The 18182-nt window shown below is 42.9% G+C and overlaps 1 protein-coding gene and 1 long non-coding RNA gene across 3 annotated transcripts in view; one reads left to right on the forward strand and one right to left on the reverse strand.

Moving 5' to 3' along the window:
* Positions 1–685: 685 nt before the first annotated feature.
* Positions 686–11644, reverse strand: LOC110368584. 2 transcript variants are annotated; one of them, XR_004933228.1, is made up of 3 exons: positions 11568–11644; positions 1175–1400; positions 686–1039 (listed from the first exon to the last, which is right to left on the reverse strand). It is a non-coding gene; the product is annotated as an uncharacterized LOC110368584 (long non-coding RNA). The 2 variants fall into 2 exon arrangements; XR_004933226.1 differs by lacking the exon at positions 11568–11644 and adding an exon at positions 6692–6769.
* LOC105926773 (SPRY domain-containing SOCS box protein 4) overlaps positions 6767–18182 on the forward strand; it is a 39111-nt gene continuing 27695 nt past the window's right edge. Inside the window, exon 1 of the mRNA XM_036149760.1 lies at positions 6767–7035. The gene's annotated coding sequence lies outside the window, so the exon portion shown is untranslated. The remainder of the gene's footprint in view (positions 7036–18182) is intronic.

The raw sequence follows: 18182 nt of genomic DNA on the forward strand, positions 1-18182 counted from the left end.
GGACTCACCTGGAAGTTGGCCCACCCAAACCAAATTCTGCTTTGGGAACTGTACTATATTGGACTGCCTCCGATAGCATTGAATGAAGCTTTTACTGAGAACCACCCTACTATTAAAGTATTCTTCCTGTTGGGTGAAAAGTTATTACTGTCTGTAACCCATCTTCTGTGGTGTTGCAGGAATAAGAACCCTGGTGTAACACTGACTGACGGCACTCTATAATGCCAAAATGACAACAGACACAGCTCTCTCCTTCCCCTGTCTCCTCTGACAGAGCTCTGCTGTGCTGCTGTGTTTCCTTTTTTTTTTTTTTGAAAGATTGTTCTTTCTTTTGGCATTTCCTTACGGTGCTGTTATGGACCTCAATATTTAACATGCTGACTGAGGCATACAGTATGTTGTATGACAGGTACTCACATTTCTGAAGATCAGGTAATTAGGACATTTGGTGCAAACCATGCAGATTGTGTGAATGCTACAAAGCATTTATTCTTCTTCCCTCTGCAGATGTTTTTTCTTATCATTTTCGAGTTGACATTTCATGATATCTGCTGTTTTTGTGCAATTACTTCTATTTAAGTAACAGAATGTTCAGCTCTTCCAGGACGTGGTGGCTAGGACTACTGTGTATACATTTTCACATTTGTTTGAAATAGCGTAATAGTAACTTATTCTGAAAGAAATTAATGGGACGAGCTTTCCAGTCATCTGTGTGCTCTTAAAAGGACTCATTTCCTTCCATTACTTACACCTACAAATGCCATTCAAACTTTCAATGGGCCAAAAAGACATTGCTTTATTACCAGGTGCTTCAGGTTTTAAATATATTATAAATATATATTATTTTTATAAGATCAAAGTGTAAATTTCATTAGACTTTTGATTAACGGCCGCTTGGAGCTGTTGACATCACAGTTACACCAATTAAATTGAGTCTCTGCATGTGAGCTGCATGCAGGTTGGTGCGTGTTTGTGTGCGTCTCTTTTACCTCTTCTCTACAGGGTGTGATCGTCAGGTGTGGCTCTGCAGCTGCCGCTCCTGGAAAGCAATCAGAAGGTGTTTAAGAGGAGCAGAGACCAAAGGGGGAATGCCAGATTGTTAGCACTTCCAGCATGATAATAAGGGGAGTGTTCTGAGTGTCCGTTTGCTCTCGAAAACTCCTTTCAATCTTACCTCCATGTGTTTTTTCAGGCTCCACTCCGGGTCCATGACCAGGTTCCTTTGCTCTGGCTTTTAGCCCGTTGCTCCATGGATCCCAGGAGAAGTCCTCCGTAAATTCCCTGCCATTAGTCTTCTCTCTGCTCCTGAAACTAACCTCCTGAAAACAGCCATTGCCAACACTCTGCTATCTACCTGTGTGTCCACCCTCTGACGTCAATTATTTCATGCTCACTTCCTCCTGGAAACAAAAGAGAGAGAGAGAGAGACTCAGCATCAACAAGCCACCAATAGCCATTGCTTGTCAGTCTCAGTCTCTGTGAGTTTGCTCACCTATCCCTGGAAACTCTCATCTTCCTGCAACAGTAAGGTCTCAATCTTCACAGGGCATATTTCCTTCATCTGCTACCTATCTATAACCACTTACCTCTCCTCCTCAGTGTCCAGTCAGGCCTCCTTCAGGAACCCGGACATCCAGCCTCATTTTGGTTCAGTTTCAATAAACATGCTAAACTGCTCTTGCGTGTCTGTAATTGTTGCCAGCTCTAGAGTTGATCACTTGACAATAATAACACTGCTATTCAAAATGATTGCAAACCAAACCAATTATTCTTTTTACCAAGTCTTTAACATTACATCTTCAATCTAATTATCACAATGTTGGCTGCTCCCGTGCAGCCCACTCTCTTCTTCATAAACACCAATGTAAACATCTGAGCATATACTCCAGCAAGTACAAAAAGCATATTTGGTTTTAACTAACATATGGGTCTTTTTTCTGACTCTTTAGGATGATATCTATAATCAATGAGTTCTGTATTTAAAGGAGCTGTGAAACACCACTGAATTTTTACTAACACAGTTACATGCTGTTGTATTCAGCTCTATTTCTGGTTCGCTTCTCTTGCTGGCTTCTATGTTTGTAGGCTGCTGCTCTTTTGCCAAGATAAAATACCAAATGCTGCACTCTGTTCTGGGAACTATCGTATGATTGGCTCAGGAACCAGGAAGTAATCATGGGCTACACACTGCTCCGAAGAAGTTCTGGACCGTACCTCTAGGTTTGAAAGGAGAAAACCTTGACTAAGACAGACAATGTTGATGGAGAGGACTGATTGTTTATAGGGAAAATTACTTCCATCCCAGGTGACAAATGAGAATGATTTTGGTTGATTTTGCAGTCCATATCTTACTTATTGCTCCTTTAACACAGAAAGTAAAGATATTTGTGTTTAATTTGCTTTTTCTTTTGTTTCCATCCTTCCATACAATAAATCTTATACTATCGGAAAGCCTGGCTACTGGAGTACAGGGCAGCATCTTCTCTCACTCAAGACCTATGAGCACCAACGCCTTGAGCAGTAATTCCTGAAACTTGCATATTCACCCCCCCCCCCCCCCGTTTAAGCCAACAAGTCTGCATATAGACAGAAGCTAGATTGACTGGTCTACTGGTAGGGTAAAAACCACCTAGAGCATAACCCACTCAACACAGGGGAGATGATGGTGGACTTCCAGTAAACACACACACACACTGCCTCCCATCACCATCCTCAGCATCACAGTGTCTGCTATGGATCACTTTCTGTTCCTAGGAACCACCTTTTCCTTGGACCTCGGCTGGTTCTCACACATATTATGACACTGTTTGGAAGCAGGCCAGTAAAGACTGCACTTTCTGTGGCAGCTCAAGAAGTTCCACTGATTGGCTGTGGAAGCCCAGCATTTAAAGGCAGGTGACCAGGTGAACTGAATAAGGCTGATTGGGTAGTGGCATATGGGAGCAGTTGATAATTATAATTGCTGGTTGCAGAGGCAGATGAGCAGACAACCAGGCCAAAATCCTAACAGATTTGGATCTTCCTCAAGGCTTGTCATCACTGAAAAAATATAAATCCAGAGATATATTAAGATGAGATTGTACAACTTGTAGCAATCCCATTATTTCTTCTCTTGGAGGCTGCACTCTCCTAAGAGGTCAACGTTCATCCACACAGGGGAGGGTTTAACAGAGACCACCACCAGAGTTTGGGAGTGGATGGGACAGAATGGTCAGCCTATGATCCAGACCTCAACCCTGTTGAGATCTTGTGGGATCAGCTTGGGTGTTTTTGTCTGTCAGTAACCAACACATACACATTGGGTTTTTTGCAACAAATGCTGGTTGGAGAATGGCATGTCATACCACAACAGTGTGTGACCAATCTGGTAACCAGCATGTGGGGGATTTTATTCTCACCTGTGTAAATGGTACTACTATTCTGTCTTGCACTCATCTACAGCACTTAAACTATTATATTCAGCCAATTAGAATATATGAAACTAATTGTTTTCATTGAAGAGAGCTACATCAAACCTAGAAATGAACAAACACCTGAAAGTATCGTGCACCACTGGATGCCAGGTTGCTGCAGTTGTATATGGTTGTCCCTGTTTGTTAAATGCATAAATTGTTAAATTGCCAATATATCTTGCTTTTTCAAAGTTCAGTCATCCAATCCGATAAACAACACCAACAGCACAATCAGCTGTTTGGCTTTGGCAAGGTTTTCATGGGTGCCACGCCCATACTCATCTCAGCAGCTCAACTTACAAATAAGTGTATTTTCTTACAAATGTGGCATCATTTTGAAAAACCATGCAATCCAAAAGTATTGTTGACAACCAAGAAGCTTTAATACACCAAAGACATAATCAACCAAACCCAATTTCCTTTCTTTGAGTAGGTTTTGTTTGCTCTAAACACTAGATTATACCCTGTTTCTCTTTTTCTCCCACCTCTCCGTTTATCCCCAAGACATGGTCTTCAACTCAGCAGTTTGAAACTGCTTTAATTGTTTCCCTGAAAAGTTGGAATTGTTTAACAATATGTCTGCACGGATATTTAAATCAAACCTTGTAAGGACTTCCTTCTGAGGGGGCAACGGTGGCACAGGAGTTAAGGAGCTCGTCCCGTAACTGGCAGGTTGCCCCGCTCTGACCGTCTCAGTCATTGTGTCCTCAGGCAAGACACTTCACCTGCATTGCCTGCTGCCGGTGGTCAGAGGGTCCGGTGGCGCAGCTGTGGCTACTAACATAGGTCACCACCGTCAGGGTGTGAATGTGTGCATGAATGGATGAATGACTGATTGTAATGTAAAACACTTTGTGGTCATCGGACTTGATAAAGTGCTACACAAGTAAAAGCCATTTACTATTTATCATTCTGCTTCACTTCAACTTTTGCAGCTCATTTGAGCTCTTCCTTCCAGCTTATAGTATTCCTTTGCAGGAAATACATTTTTCTAGTTTCTAAAGTCTTACAGCTGACAGAGGATGCACTCTCCTTTTCAGATATCTGCTCGCTCGCATCTCTTCATATGCAAATCCACAGTAAACAGAAAATTCAGCCCATCCCGCCATTGTATATTCTAACAAGGTCAAATCCTTAGAGCGATTCTGCGATTCTGAAGGTCCACTATTTATTCGTAATAGAATCTATAAAAACTCCTAGTCACATCTTCCCAAAAAAAGATGCGGCATGTCAGAACTGTGAAGGAACAGGCAAACAGGCTTACTTTGTGGGAAAGATAAGGAAGGGGAGGGTAGGTGCGTGGGGGTAGGTGGTGAGAGAGAAGGCATAATGAAAAACAGGGAATGAAAACATCTGATGTAAAGAGGCTTGCCAGAGGACTTGAGGAGGGATCTGCAGGGAACAGCCGAGGCAGGTTTCCTTGAACACAGCAGCCCCCCCAGAAAGCTGACAGTCTGGCGCACACAGCGTCAGAGCTACCCTCAGCACACAGCAGATATGCACGAGACTTGCCCTTATACAATTTTGAGAAATTGTGCATGGCATGGGAGCTATGAGTCATGTTCAGCTGAAGCAACCCCTTTCTTGCTGAGACAAGGTTTCTAAAAGTGAGCAACAAACATTGTGCTGCTTGTGGTGACAGCTTATAGATAGACATATCTCTCCCCTGTGCTCCCGGTGTTGAGCCAGGCATATCCTGACTGCAGCTTAACTTTTAATGGACAGGAATGAGAGTGCTATTGATCTCCTCGAACAGTTCTCGGCAAGTCAGTATCAAAAATGTCAAACTGGGCCTTTAATGACTCAGCGCAGAATGGCTTCGAAAAGCAGCATTGTGTTTTGGACTGATGGGTAATCTACAGCTGCTATGTTAAGGGCATCGCCCTCCCGTCTCTGGGTCTGTCTTTGATTGATTGGATGCAAGCTAACCCGGAAAATTCCTGTCTATTCCTCACAGAGGGTCTCTTACGCAAGGAAGATGTTTACAGAGAAGATTAGGGGCATTTGCATAAAGCTGAAACAAACACCTGGAGGCGGTTGTTTGATATGGGCAATAAGGCTATAACAACCTAGAATGGCACGGCCAAGAGGGCGCAGCAATAGAAAAAAAATAGGCCATCTGTCATTTGTGACCTACAAGAATTGCTTTTTCCACATTTGTTCGACAGCTATGGATGTCCCTGATGTTCTTGCAGAGTTTAACAACTGTAAGTTGATATTGCTGAACACTGCAGCTTGTTAATCAAGCTAAAACGTCAGCTCTCAGTTTGGATTTTAACCAAAAGGATTCATGTTTTTTAAATGAATTTAAAGTGCATTTTTATCCTTTTGGTAAAAATCTAAAATGCTTAGACTGGTCAAACCAAACTTTGAATACTGTACACTGAACAGAGATTCTTAAAACCCAGGTTCACGTGAAATAAATCAGTCTATTTGTTAGAATAGAAAAAAACGATTTTTTTTTTTGCATACTTTCATGGTATTTATTCATAGGTATACAACCTAAAAATGCCTAAAAGTAACAAAAGGGAAATATAGTGTCCAGATGGTGGCAATATTAATCTATATATATATATAATTGTTAGCCGCTATCATAAGTAAATAAACAAACAAATATATACATGTCCAATTCATTAAATTGAGAATACCTGAAGCAAGTAGGCTACTTCTTAGCTGCACTTTAGTTGGCTTTTATGCTTTTTATGCTCAAGGAAAGGACTGTTTTTCGTAAAAGGTATTTTTTTAATTATATTTTATTGATTTGCCACGGATTGTTTGTGATCAACATATCAAGTGATGTGTGATTTTCAAGCTGCGCATACCATGTTCTGACTTGAAAACTGAAGTAAAATAAGGGACAAGAGATAATAATGCATGAATATCACAGACATGCATTTCAAAAAGTAGCAGAATTTCTTGATTATGGTCAGTATGAAACTATGCAAGGCATGAAGCGCCTCCACCCTACCGCAGGCTAAACACCAGAAAAATTAACAGGAAACTCAAACAAACCCTACGAAATAAAACGCGAAAAATAGCCGGGGTTAAAAGGAGTGGCACGTCTAAAAACACGGAAAGCGCTACATGAAATTAATGAGAATTTTACTACATAGCTTCACTGCTTAGGAAAACAATAAATATCCTCCTAACTACACAGTATTCTTGGGAAATGTGCTTTGTTTGTGAACGTCGTGACCGGAAATGCTATGCTTTTTTTTGGACAGCTTGACGTCACTCACCTTTTCTTGATCTCGCGGCTCCAGCCAATCAGCGGCTGTCGGGGACACATGAACGGCGAGATAATACATCCAGGGAACAAGCTGCAGCAGCCAGGAGGAACAAAGAGGGAAAGCCGCCCCGCTCCGCCGCTTGTCGCGTTCCCCCCCTCAAAACGGACTGCGTTCAGCCATTTTCACCCCAGTTTTTTTAACACTTTCCCCGACGTCCTGCGTGTTCGCACTGAGCGCTCGCCTTCTCCGAGGAGAGACGAAGTCGTGTGGAGGGGGTTTCTCTCTCTCCTGCCTCGGGTCGCCTCTTTTCTCGGAGGCTCGCCTTGGATGCGTTCGTCGGAAAGCTGCCTATGGTAAGTTTTGTGTTTTTGTCGCCGCTCCTCGTGCGGTGTTCAGGGAGCCTAAAGAACGCTGGATTATCAAACCGCGGCCGCCTTTCGCTTCGCTTTTGTGGACAACGCAAAACTCTCCCAAGCACAAACTTTCTCCCGAGTGCGGGATAAACTCTCCCGGCGTCCAGCCGGACTCCCAAACTCCGCTTAGCTCCAACAATGCGCCGCTTCTCTGCTCCGCGACAAACGCTGCGAGAAGAAAGCGACGTTTTCGCGTAGAACTGAACGTGTTTGTTTTTTCTTTTTTCTTCTCCGTTTTAAAAGCGGCAGTCCTGCAACCAGCAGCATTTCTGTAACCGTCTAACCTGTTGAACGGCAACGACTGGTGGCTCGGAAGTTGTCTCCTACGTGTACTTTATTTGTTTCATGGCCAAGGCTGTTTTTAGTAAATATTTCATTACATCACAAAAAAAGCGGGGAAATGGAGCCAAAAAAATGTACGGGAGCTGTGGGAAGTCGTGAAACGTGCGTAGAGAGATGGAGTAAGCATCCTTCCAATGGGATTGATTTCGCTGGTTGTTTATAGGAGTCAGACCTTACCTAGATCCGCTCCGTGCATTAACAGCAGCCGGTCACCCAGTTTACCGCCGTGTGCGTGTCCGCTCAGCAATCAGGCTGTGGGTTCTCGGTTCCCTGCTTGCCCGCTGGTGGAGACTAAGTGCTCTGCCTTTGCCCACACCATCTGCTTTGCCCTGCTGGGCCCTGGCAGGCTGCTGTCCAGATCAAGTGTGATCAAGGATGGTGTGGGCGGACCAGCAGCAGATGGAGAGATGGAGAACATAGTTGGCTGATGTGGCAGCTCGGCTGACTGTTGTCATTGTTTGGCTTATTTTTCCTTTGGGGGTCCTTGTGATAAACAACCCCCCCCTCCAAAAAAAACAACAACAAACAAACAAAACAACAAACAGCGAAGGCTGCTTAGCCATTGAGTTTGTTTAGAGATACTCCATAGTTCTGATTGGAACTTTCTTAATATTTTTTTTCAAGAGTTATGAGGCTTCCCTGACCAAATGTAGTTAAAAAATCAAACAAATGTGAAGGAAATTGCCAGGTTAACTCTGTTTATACAGCCGCACAACCCCATGTCCCTAATGGCTAGCAAGATTCATAATGTGTAGCGCTCTCCGTTGTGCATAATTTCAATCTGGGTCCGCTCCCCTCCAATCTGCAAGGGGAAAGGAGGAACGTTCAGCAGAACTTTCCGAGCTGATTGGGTGAAGCGTCAACTAGTGCCCGCCTACCAAAGGCTGGTTTTAGCCAATCACGGCATCACGTGAAAAACGTAAGCGGCGCAACAGATTACGCTGGTCAAGAAACTTCTTGCTGTTCTTCTTTCGAAGAAGAAATTGTGGATTCTGACAAAACAGGTGTGATTGGGCTGTTCATCAAGCTAATAACGGCTACCGTTAGCTTATGTTATCCGGAAAGTTTGCAACTGAGCCTATGTATGTTCAAGAGCTTTTTTTTCCTATGTTGCTATCAAACATCCATGTCATACTGTTAGCAAGTTGCACATCGAGTGTACATCAATCTAATTTTAATGTAATTTTGACAACTTTGTGTAATCTGAGACACTAACAAAATTCTGATCCTTGACATTTTACTTGAATGTCTGAGGGAAAAACATCTTCTGAACTGCGTTCAAGATGCATTTCTATTTCCTCGTGACTATTTGTCATGAAGCAGGGCAAGAGAGGGATCGCCGTGAAACATTTAGCTAATTTGGGACAAGAGGAAGTTGACATTTTAATCCCATGCGTCATTAAAGCAGCACCGTGTAACTTTTAGCCAGGTTTAGTGCTGCTGGAGGCCACTGGCAACACTGCACTCTCGCAAAATTAAACAGTCTCCCTCTGTGTTTTGGAATCTGATAGCAGAGCAGTTTGGACCATCAAGTTGAAAAGTCATGGAGTTGTAAAGACAAGACTACATTCACCCCTCTAGATTATCATCAGAGTCTCCAACTGAAGCAGAGAGGATGAGGCAGAGCCAGGGGGAGAGGGAGAGGGAGGGGGAGCAACAGTAGTCGTGGAAGAGGATGGGGCAGACAAATGGGTTCAGTCATCTGATCATGTAAAGCTGCCAGAACTATAACACAGAAGAAGACCTGACATTTTTACTGGATTTTGTAATAACTATGGCCATGACAAACTTCGACTTGAGGATAAGAAAAGTAGAAGCATGTAAGTTTAGCTCTGGTGATTAAGGGAAGCTCAGACTGCCATAAAGCGGCACTTTAGGTCACATGACCCATTCATCCGGCCCTCTCAAGTTCCATAGGAGAGTTTGTGAGAAGGGCAGCTTGCACTGAGCATCCATATGTGCCAAGTGCTGTATATTGACCTGAAAAATCATTTTATGTCAAATTAAGCTCATACCTGGGTCAAAACGTGCATGGTGCGGCTTTAATGTTTGCTGGGGCTGGCATGGATGAAGCTTAAATGTCAATGCATCTTCGCTAAAGGACTCAGAACCTCACCTTGCCTCTGAAATGTTCAAAAGGTCGGCAACATTTTCATATCCTGTGCCTTGCACAATGGAGAGGTTGAAAGCTCAAAAGGAAAGAAGAGATGTTGCATGCTAAAAGTCTTCCTCACTGCCTGAACCAATTGCTGAGACGAGATTCCTTTTATAGAGGATCTCACATCTTCTGCTTCTGACTACATTTCTAAACGTCTTGATTCTGAAGACGTCTAACTTAACACCATCTGGTCGGTGTGACGTGGTAGCACGTATGATGGCATCTTTAAATTCCGCTTTAGGGGCTGTCAAACCTCGGTGATCAAAAGTAGGTTTGAGGTTTTTATACCTTTTTAAACCGTTTTAGAAAGTGAAACGTGTAAAAGAGTAAATTGAGGGGACCTGGTATACTTAACACCACTTGCTGAACTGTGATGAGCGACGGCGTTGTTGCAGATGGCTGATGCTATCGTCGCTTATCTCATGTCTGAAAGTGATGTGTGGATGTACAGCAATCTCCTGACATTATTTCAGCCCTGCGCCATAATAGAAACGTATAGCTGAAGCCCAGGCTGTGCTCAGCACATAGGCTGCTGCAGGCACAGTGTCCAATGCTGACTCAGTAGAATGTTAATGTTGTGAAATCCCATTAAGAGCAATTCAGTGCTGAGCAGAGGCCTGACTGGGCTTTACTGGCCAGCAGACCATTTAAATGGCCTGCTGTGCCCTCGTGTGTTTGGGATGAGAGAATTTCCCTGTTTCAGTGCCCGCACCGCTCGCTAAAGCAAGCTGCTTTTATGTCTCTGCCAAACATTTTTATTGCCCATCAAAGCAGTTTAACTAGTTTGTTTTTTAACAAGTGTCACTGACTGGTAGTAGTTTACAAAGAGGTGTTGTGCCATTATGCCTGTTTTTAAGCTGTTCAATGTTTATTAAATAACTCTCGGTCTGTTAGCTATTGTCCAGTGAATATCAGCTCAATCAGCTGATGTTAGGAGAATAGGGATGAGCACTGGCAGTCTTTTAACTGCAAACTCTGCACACATATGGGATAAATGAGTGACAGCTTCTCTTCAAGCATAAGAATTTATTAAGAGAATTAATATAAACATCCAGAGAACACCACTATATAATGTTTTAATGAATTAATCATATATTTATATTAACAAATCCCTTTTACTAAGCTAGTGAAATTTAACTAAAACTCAAATAAAGATGGATGAAAACATCACCATAAGAATGATTCAGTGAATCTGAGGTTCACTGCAGATCTAAGTTGGAGAACCAAAGTTTATTGTAAAAAACATGGAAAGAGGTTAAATTAGGCTAACTAATTTAGAACAGTTGATGTGCTCAGCCCATTCACAATACTACTTCAAGTTAGGTGATAAAAAATGTCAGGAAATAGCGTTTTAAAGAATTTGCTAAATAAAAAGTTACCCAGGAAATAATTAAGACTCAACTTGATAACTTAAGAAGCTAGAGGGAGCTGTAGGCGGATGATCGACTTAAACGACATGTCAGGACACATCAGGGCTATGTGGCCATTAGCTTGATGGGTTAATCTTACACAAAACACCCTTACATTTAACATTAATGTTCCTGTTAATGCTGTATTAACGCTTGTAGCACTGTTGGACAATGGCGGAGCGAAACGAAGACAAGCATTACGTTTAAGCAAGCCGTAGTTACGTTTACTAAGGGTTAACAGCAAATTGTTAGGTAGGCTAATAGTGGCTAATGCTAGCGGGCATTCTGAGTTTATTCAAAAAGACTTTTTTAAGCTATATTTTGGTATAATTAGTGGACTGAAAAACACAAACATAAATGTCCCATCAGTGTTGAAAACCCTTATGGAAATAATGTTTCTCATAACCGTTAAACACACCCAAAACACATCAGCGTAGCGTTGTTTCAATGATCTCTTGCGAATAGCGTTAGCCTGTTAGCTCCAGGTCCTAACCTCCAGTCAAACCTTAAAACACAGTAAAACACAATAAAAGTAAATCGCTTTAAATGGCTTCATCCCTTACCAACTTTCCATACTAAACTCTGCCAAACCTCCTCCTCTGTTGTCCATTTTGTTGACTTCGGGGCTTCCGGTTTTAATCCAGTTTGAGCCGGCGGCGAGGCTGAAAGCCCTTGTTTGGGAGCCAGGTCTGGACGAGCTATACATGGATCTGCTGTGGTCTGCGCTCGGCCTGTGGAGCGTGGAGGTCTCTGCTCTCCTGCAGGATTGTGGCTCTGCTCCCTGGTCAGCTTTCTCCTGCACGGTGTAGAAAGATCTCCGTTGCTTTGATTTTTCTCAGAAAGCACGCTGCACAAGACTGTGCACAGGCTTGTTGGTCACCGCACTCCATTTAGACCCAGTGTTGCTTCATCTCTCCAGTGCTGCTGAAGCAGCGGGCAAAGAGGAAGATAAGCCCAGGGGGGCTGGCTTTATAGTTCCTGTTGGCACCCTGCTGTGAGGACAGTCCCCTGGGGAGGGAGGCTCTGCTGCTTCTTATAGCATTAGAAACAACCTGATTTTATTGTGGCTTTCAGCCAACTGTCTGATATTTACTCTCTCTTGGCTGATTTCCCAACAGAGGCTTTGATACAGTGTGTGACTTTAACTTTAGAAAGGGCTTTGCCGTGTCTCTTCGGGACAAAGCGAATGAATTTTGGTCTAACAATGCATATGAGCCTGAACACAGTCCTCCATTACTGGACCTGGAGAGGAAATGCTGATGGGTTAAAAGAGAACAAAGTCCATAAAAACAAAAAAAGAACTACTGTCAATTATAAATGCACCGATCCGATACCCGGATCAGATATCGGCTCCGATATCGACCAATTAGCTGGACCGGATATCAGATGATTGATGCCGATGCAGCATTCTGTCATTTTCTTTTTTTTAATCAATATCATACACAGCAATACAGTTACGGCAATCTAGTCACTTCTATTGTATGTTTACGACAGTTACAAAGAGCACGCACTGCCGCTAGCGATGAGCAAACACAGAGCAACATGGAGCCAGTGCCGACTGAGCCAACATTTCAAACTCGATAAGTCCAACTGCAGCAATGCGTAAGTTGCGAGGAGGCTGATAGGGATGGTAAATTCAACACCACAAACTCAAATAAGCACCCCCAAAAGCACCATGCTAAAGAACACGCAGAACTTTTTTATTTATTTTTTAACAATGTTTCTTTCAAGCCTGATAACTTCACTCACAGAGCAAGGTATAGGGTTTATTCATTCAACAGTAATATCAGATATTGGCCGATACGCTCAGCCCAGGTATCGGATCGGAAACGACTGGATCGGTCCGTGACTGTACTGTCAGTGTCAGCTTCAATGGAAACTCTCTTTCAGCAGCTCACAGCGATGAAGGCCCACGCCTGTGCGAGGATGTCACAATCATCCCGACATCTTATCTGTGGAAAAACCTGTGCAGTATGTCCCATCCTCGCGTTTACTGAGGCTGTTATACGTTAAACCTTAAAATCCAGCTCTTCTTTCACACTGCACAAAGCGGTGTGCATAGATGGAGTAAAAGACTGGGGGCCAATCTCTGATCGATCCCGGTCGTTACAGTTGACTGAGCGACCGGGTTCTGGAGCAGGTCATGGAGGCTCCTCCTACAGTGATGCTCACCAGAAAGAGAGGTTATCGTAATCTTTGAACTGTGAGAACGATGTGGAGTAAAGTGCTCCTCCTGGCAGAAGCTTCCACCCACGTGTTTCTATACTCGTCCACTGAAGGTTTTCTGCATTGAGCTGGAAAGTACTTTGAATGAGAATTACTCCTGACAATAATTTCCTTTTTTATTTATTCCCAAACTGCCTTCAGTGTTGAGCAGAGAGCTGCAAAACACTGTTATTTCCAACCTTGGAGGCAGTGACACAGAGCTCCTATTGAGATGTTGTTAATAATGCAATGCACTCTCGCGTGTGTGTGTGTGTGTGTGTGTGTGTGTGTGTGTGTGTGTGTGTGTGTAACTACAGCTTGCACAGTGTCATGAATTTGACTATCTCCCCACTTTACAGCATATTCCCATCATCCCCATCTCGTTTCCTGCCACAAAAGCCAGCCATGCAAAACGACGTACCCAAACCTGGGGGGTCAGTGCAAGGGCCGTGTGCTGCAAACAGCATTATGGGAAATCAGATCGGATAATCCAGTGTCCAGTGCGTTTTCTGTCTACGCAAACATATAGAGTCAACCTCAGTTGGAAGACTAAAAGCATTTCATCATAGTTTAGGACATCCAACATTGGTGAAAGCTGCTTTAAATTACTGTTGAATCAAGCTTGTATTATGGCAGTCTGTGGTTAATTTTTTGGGGGGGGGGTGCTGCTTTCTTTGGCTTGAAACCAAACCCCAGAAGTGTCAGCTAAATCGCTGCAATTTTGAGTTAGTCAGGTAAATGCGTTTGCTCTGTGTGATGGGGGATTGCACAGACTTCATCAGGATTTTTCCTGCTGATAAGGTGGAACCAATATGGAAATAGGGTTTCAGTGCTTCTTAAAGAACAGTTTTATAAATGTTTGCATTAGTAGTCCAGTGCAAAAGTCACTTAACTTATCACTATGAATTCACCTCCACGTCCTGTCCAACGCATCTTTTATAAGAGTTGCTCCACAATGGACCAATCATGTGGCCATAGTTGAGCCACGTAAAGTTGGGTCGACAGAACGCACTGTATCATCCAGGAGCGCTAATGTTTGTGCGCCTGAAGCCTCTTGGGCTACATTCACACACTGCTAAATTCAGATTTTTTTTTTTTTTTTTTCCTTTTTTAAATCAGATTGTGTTTTTTTGAGGTGGCCGTTCATACTACTATTAAATGCGGCCACCATCAGATCTTCTGTCTGAACGGTTTAAGACCACAAAGAGACCCGCATGCGCAGGTAACAGAAGGAGACGTCACACAGCAGCGCACTGTTTGCTGAAGTAATGTTCAATAAAGTTTTGTTTAAAAAAAAAAAATATTTAAAAAAGTGGATACTGGCCAGCAACTCTCCTCGTTGGTATTAGAAAGCTGAGCAATGAGAGCCGATAATATTAAGACCACATCATAGCAAGACAGTATAAGGTAAGAAGAAAGCAGCACAGCTATTAATGGTCTTCTATGAAGCGCTGACTGCTGCTGCTGTGTCTGGATGTAGTGAGAGACAAGAGAGAGACGTGAAAGACGGATATAATGTGACATGACTGTCCAGACTGATAGGTATCTCAGTAAGCCTTATAATAGAAGGATTGAAGCGACAGATATGACATGCTGTAGTTTATGCACTACTACATTAAATTATTTTTAAATGAGCTATACAAAGGAGGGAATTTGAGAATTTATACTTCAAGAGAGAGAGTGACTGACATAAAGTAATCCCCCCCTCCCAGATCACCCACAGTAGGTTCCTGAAAACGAGTCAAAAAGGTGCAGGGTAGATGCAATCAACTGAACCTGAAGACTTTGCTGTCTTGGGCGACAAACTTCGTTTTCCAAGTGATTTAGTGATTTGTAGTAAGTTGTGCTCTTTTAACCTCCTTATTTGACTGTTTCACGGCGTACTGCAGATCATGGCTGTTCATTTCTACGGGCTTCTTTAGTCTACACAAAAGTTCTATGTCTGGACTTTTTTGGAGAAACTGATGTTTAAAAGAAAAGACAAAATGTCTTCACAGCGGATATGGCCTAGTCATAAACTTAGTTTTGACTCTTCATTCAGGCAAAAATACTTTACTAGTCCCATTTCCATAGTTCTACATGAAGAGTTAAGATGATAGAATTCCTAACTTTAACCTTTGGGGATTATTTGGGATAGGCTGACAGAGCAGTACTAATTTTGCACAAGTGGTGCTAGTCTAGACTCGGATGTGCTGGTTCAGCTCGGGAAGAGGACAAACCCCTACCCCCCCCCCCCAGCCAACGTTTGTTTTTGGTATTCAGACTCCAGCGCTGTCTTCCTGTTACCTTGCTGTAACCTGAACCATACACTCAGCTCTTTCCTCTAGTTTCAACCATCCCATCAGCCGGGCCGTTGTTTCAACATGCTGTAATGACATGAATAATTGAATGGTCCCATGTGCTGATGGATGTCCACCAGCAGGATCCTGTTGCTCCAGTGACGTACAGCGTCCCTCCCGCCTTCTTCACAAAGTGTCCGTCCTGTTGCTCAGCTCTTCTGCTTCTGCTCAGGGCACATGTTGGCCACGTTGTCCACTCAGTGAGTCGGAAAAAGATTTGATTAAAATTTCTCATAGTTGTTTTATTACACTAACGGCTACCTGAATGTTCAGTGAGGAGTATTTTATAATGTAAGTTTTGGCTCTGAGGCTGGGACACGCTTGGGAAACTCTTTGAGGCCAATGGTCTTTGTGACTGTGACTTTATGTATTTTCTAAATGTTGTCTGATTAATGTATAAGCACTGTCTGAAGCAGCAGAGCAGCGAGAGCTACGCGGCGGTCGTGGTGGAGAGCTCGCTGCTCTGCTGCCGTGGTCCGTGGATGATGAATTCAGGCCGGCAGGTTAAAGCCTTTAGTCAGCTTGGCCTCGCCTGACCGACAACACGGCTTCCACCAGCCATAATACCATAATATGGATTTGTGACGCAATGTTGCACCAAGAGGTGTGGATCGTTACCGTACTCAACCCTTTTACTCCGGAGGGAAATCTGGCCTGCCTAAACAACTTCCTACAAAAAGGAGATGTTAAAAAATTCTTTTGAGAATATACATTTGCGGCAACAAGGTTGCTGCTACATGTAAGTGATCGTGGCGCGCCGCCACGGCAAAATAAAAGCCGCTACACTGTCAGAATGAAGTTTTTTCTTTTTATGTTAAAAAATGTAAAGCATATGAGATGTATATGCTATATTATTTATAGCCTATATTTGCACTCTTACACTAACCATAATCTGAGATTGAAATTAAGTTAAATGTACTTTATTTTGATAAACCAACACTTCCTGCTCCTCCTTCCTGTCTGGCTGCTAGTGGCTACCGCACAGTGTGCTACTCTCAGGAGGGAAGGAAAAGTCCCGTGTACCCCATTAAGCATCTTTGTTGCTATATTTTGCGACTTCTAAGACCCATCAACCAACTTTCTTTCAAAAAGCAACTAGCAACAAGTCTAGGGACCTTTTCTGTTAATGGGAACTTTACGTGAAAGCACCAATTGAAAGCTGCTATGAGCGTGTTCCTACTTCCCTCAGCGCTGTCTCACAGGCACACCACAGCTGCTGCTGCCTCGTCCTGAAAGCCCAGCATGCAGTCAGACCAAAGAGAGCGGAGAGGATTACATAGTGGGAAATAAATGATGTAAATATAGTTTTTAAAGTTTTCTATTTTGTCTCTGAAACTATAGCATTAAAACGATTCCCTGAATTTCATTCACACACAGCTTCAATCACTTGTTCACCTCGTTCACTTTGTGACCCTCTGATAACTGTCTTTTTGGTACAGTTTTATGTAGTGTGGATTTAGGCAATGTATTAAAATTCATAAATCATTTCATAAAGGTGATTTGTACTTCCAGACACATTTAATCACTCATTTTAATATTTTTATTTTTTTCTTTGAAAAAGCTTCTACAGCTTGGGTAACAAATATATGGACAAATACAATGATGTCATGGCCCCTTTAAACAGTGCAAATATAATCCCACGCCGGACTGCGTTTCATGTTGCGTCCGCCATGGCGGTCTGGCTCCACTTTAGAATGACGGGCAACGTCCTCTTGTGGATGCTGGCCATACTACAACACTGAAAGGTCGTAAACGTGGACGTTATCAGTTAATTGGATTGAACAAACTTAAATCTAATTAACCATTAATCGATAATAATTGTGGGTGGATTATTTGTTTGCATCCCTGGTCAGTGCCATTTCTGTATGCTTGCTATAATCCACCCTGCGCGTCCTACAAAACCATCACACGCTCCGTTTTCTTTTGGACGCCCTCTAGCTGCTACATGTTTGCTGTGGCATCGTTGATAAATGCCGCCAGTGTTTCATTTCATAATTGCACACAAGAGAAGAGAAGGTTCTTTTTAGGCTCATCAAAGCTGCTTTGGAACAGTAAAAAGATGTAGAACAGGAGCCATCTTTCAGTTGAGTTGTTTTTATTCTTGATCATTTGGATAATGATGATGCATGTTTTAGGAGCCCGTTTTACACCTGGCATTAAAAATAGGGTTGTCATGGGACACCCAGCATGCATCTTTATTGGAATATTTAATGACTGTTGTTTCAACCTAAGCCCATCCAGAAGGGCCTCAGAACACCGAAGCAATCAGTCACTTCAGACCGTGTTTGAATTGAACCACATTGTGTTAGAAATGGTTGGCTGCCCGTGCCTTCCCTGAGGCTCTCTGCTGATAAATGGTTCAGTCCCACTTCCCTCTAGCTTTCATTAACAATGTCAAATCATTAAAAGCCACCGTTTTCCATATTCGCCAACCTCTGCAGGGCTTCCTCCTGGGAGCATGTTGATATGCAATACAAAATGCTCGTGAACCAAATTGGATTTGTGCCTTAGTTACTGCAAACTAATTGTCCCGCTAATGAGGAGTAGATGATAAAATGGCAAGGACATGAAGGAGGTTTTACACGGGGTTGTCCACACATCCAAACTTGTTAAAAAGGATTGCTGTGCAATTGG

This window comes from Fundulus heteroclitus, chromosome 18, assembly GCF_011125445.2.
Source record: "Fundulus heteroclitus isolate FHET01 chromosome 18, MU-UCD_Fhet_4.1, whole genome shotgun sequence".
Classification (NCBI taxonomy): Eukaryota; Metazoa; Chordata; class Actinopteri; order Cyprinodontiformes; family Fundulidae; genus Fundulus; species Fundulus heteroclitus.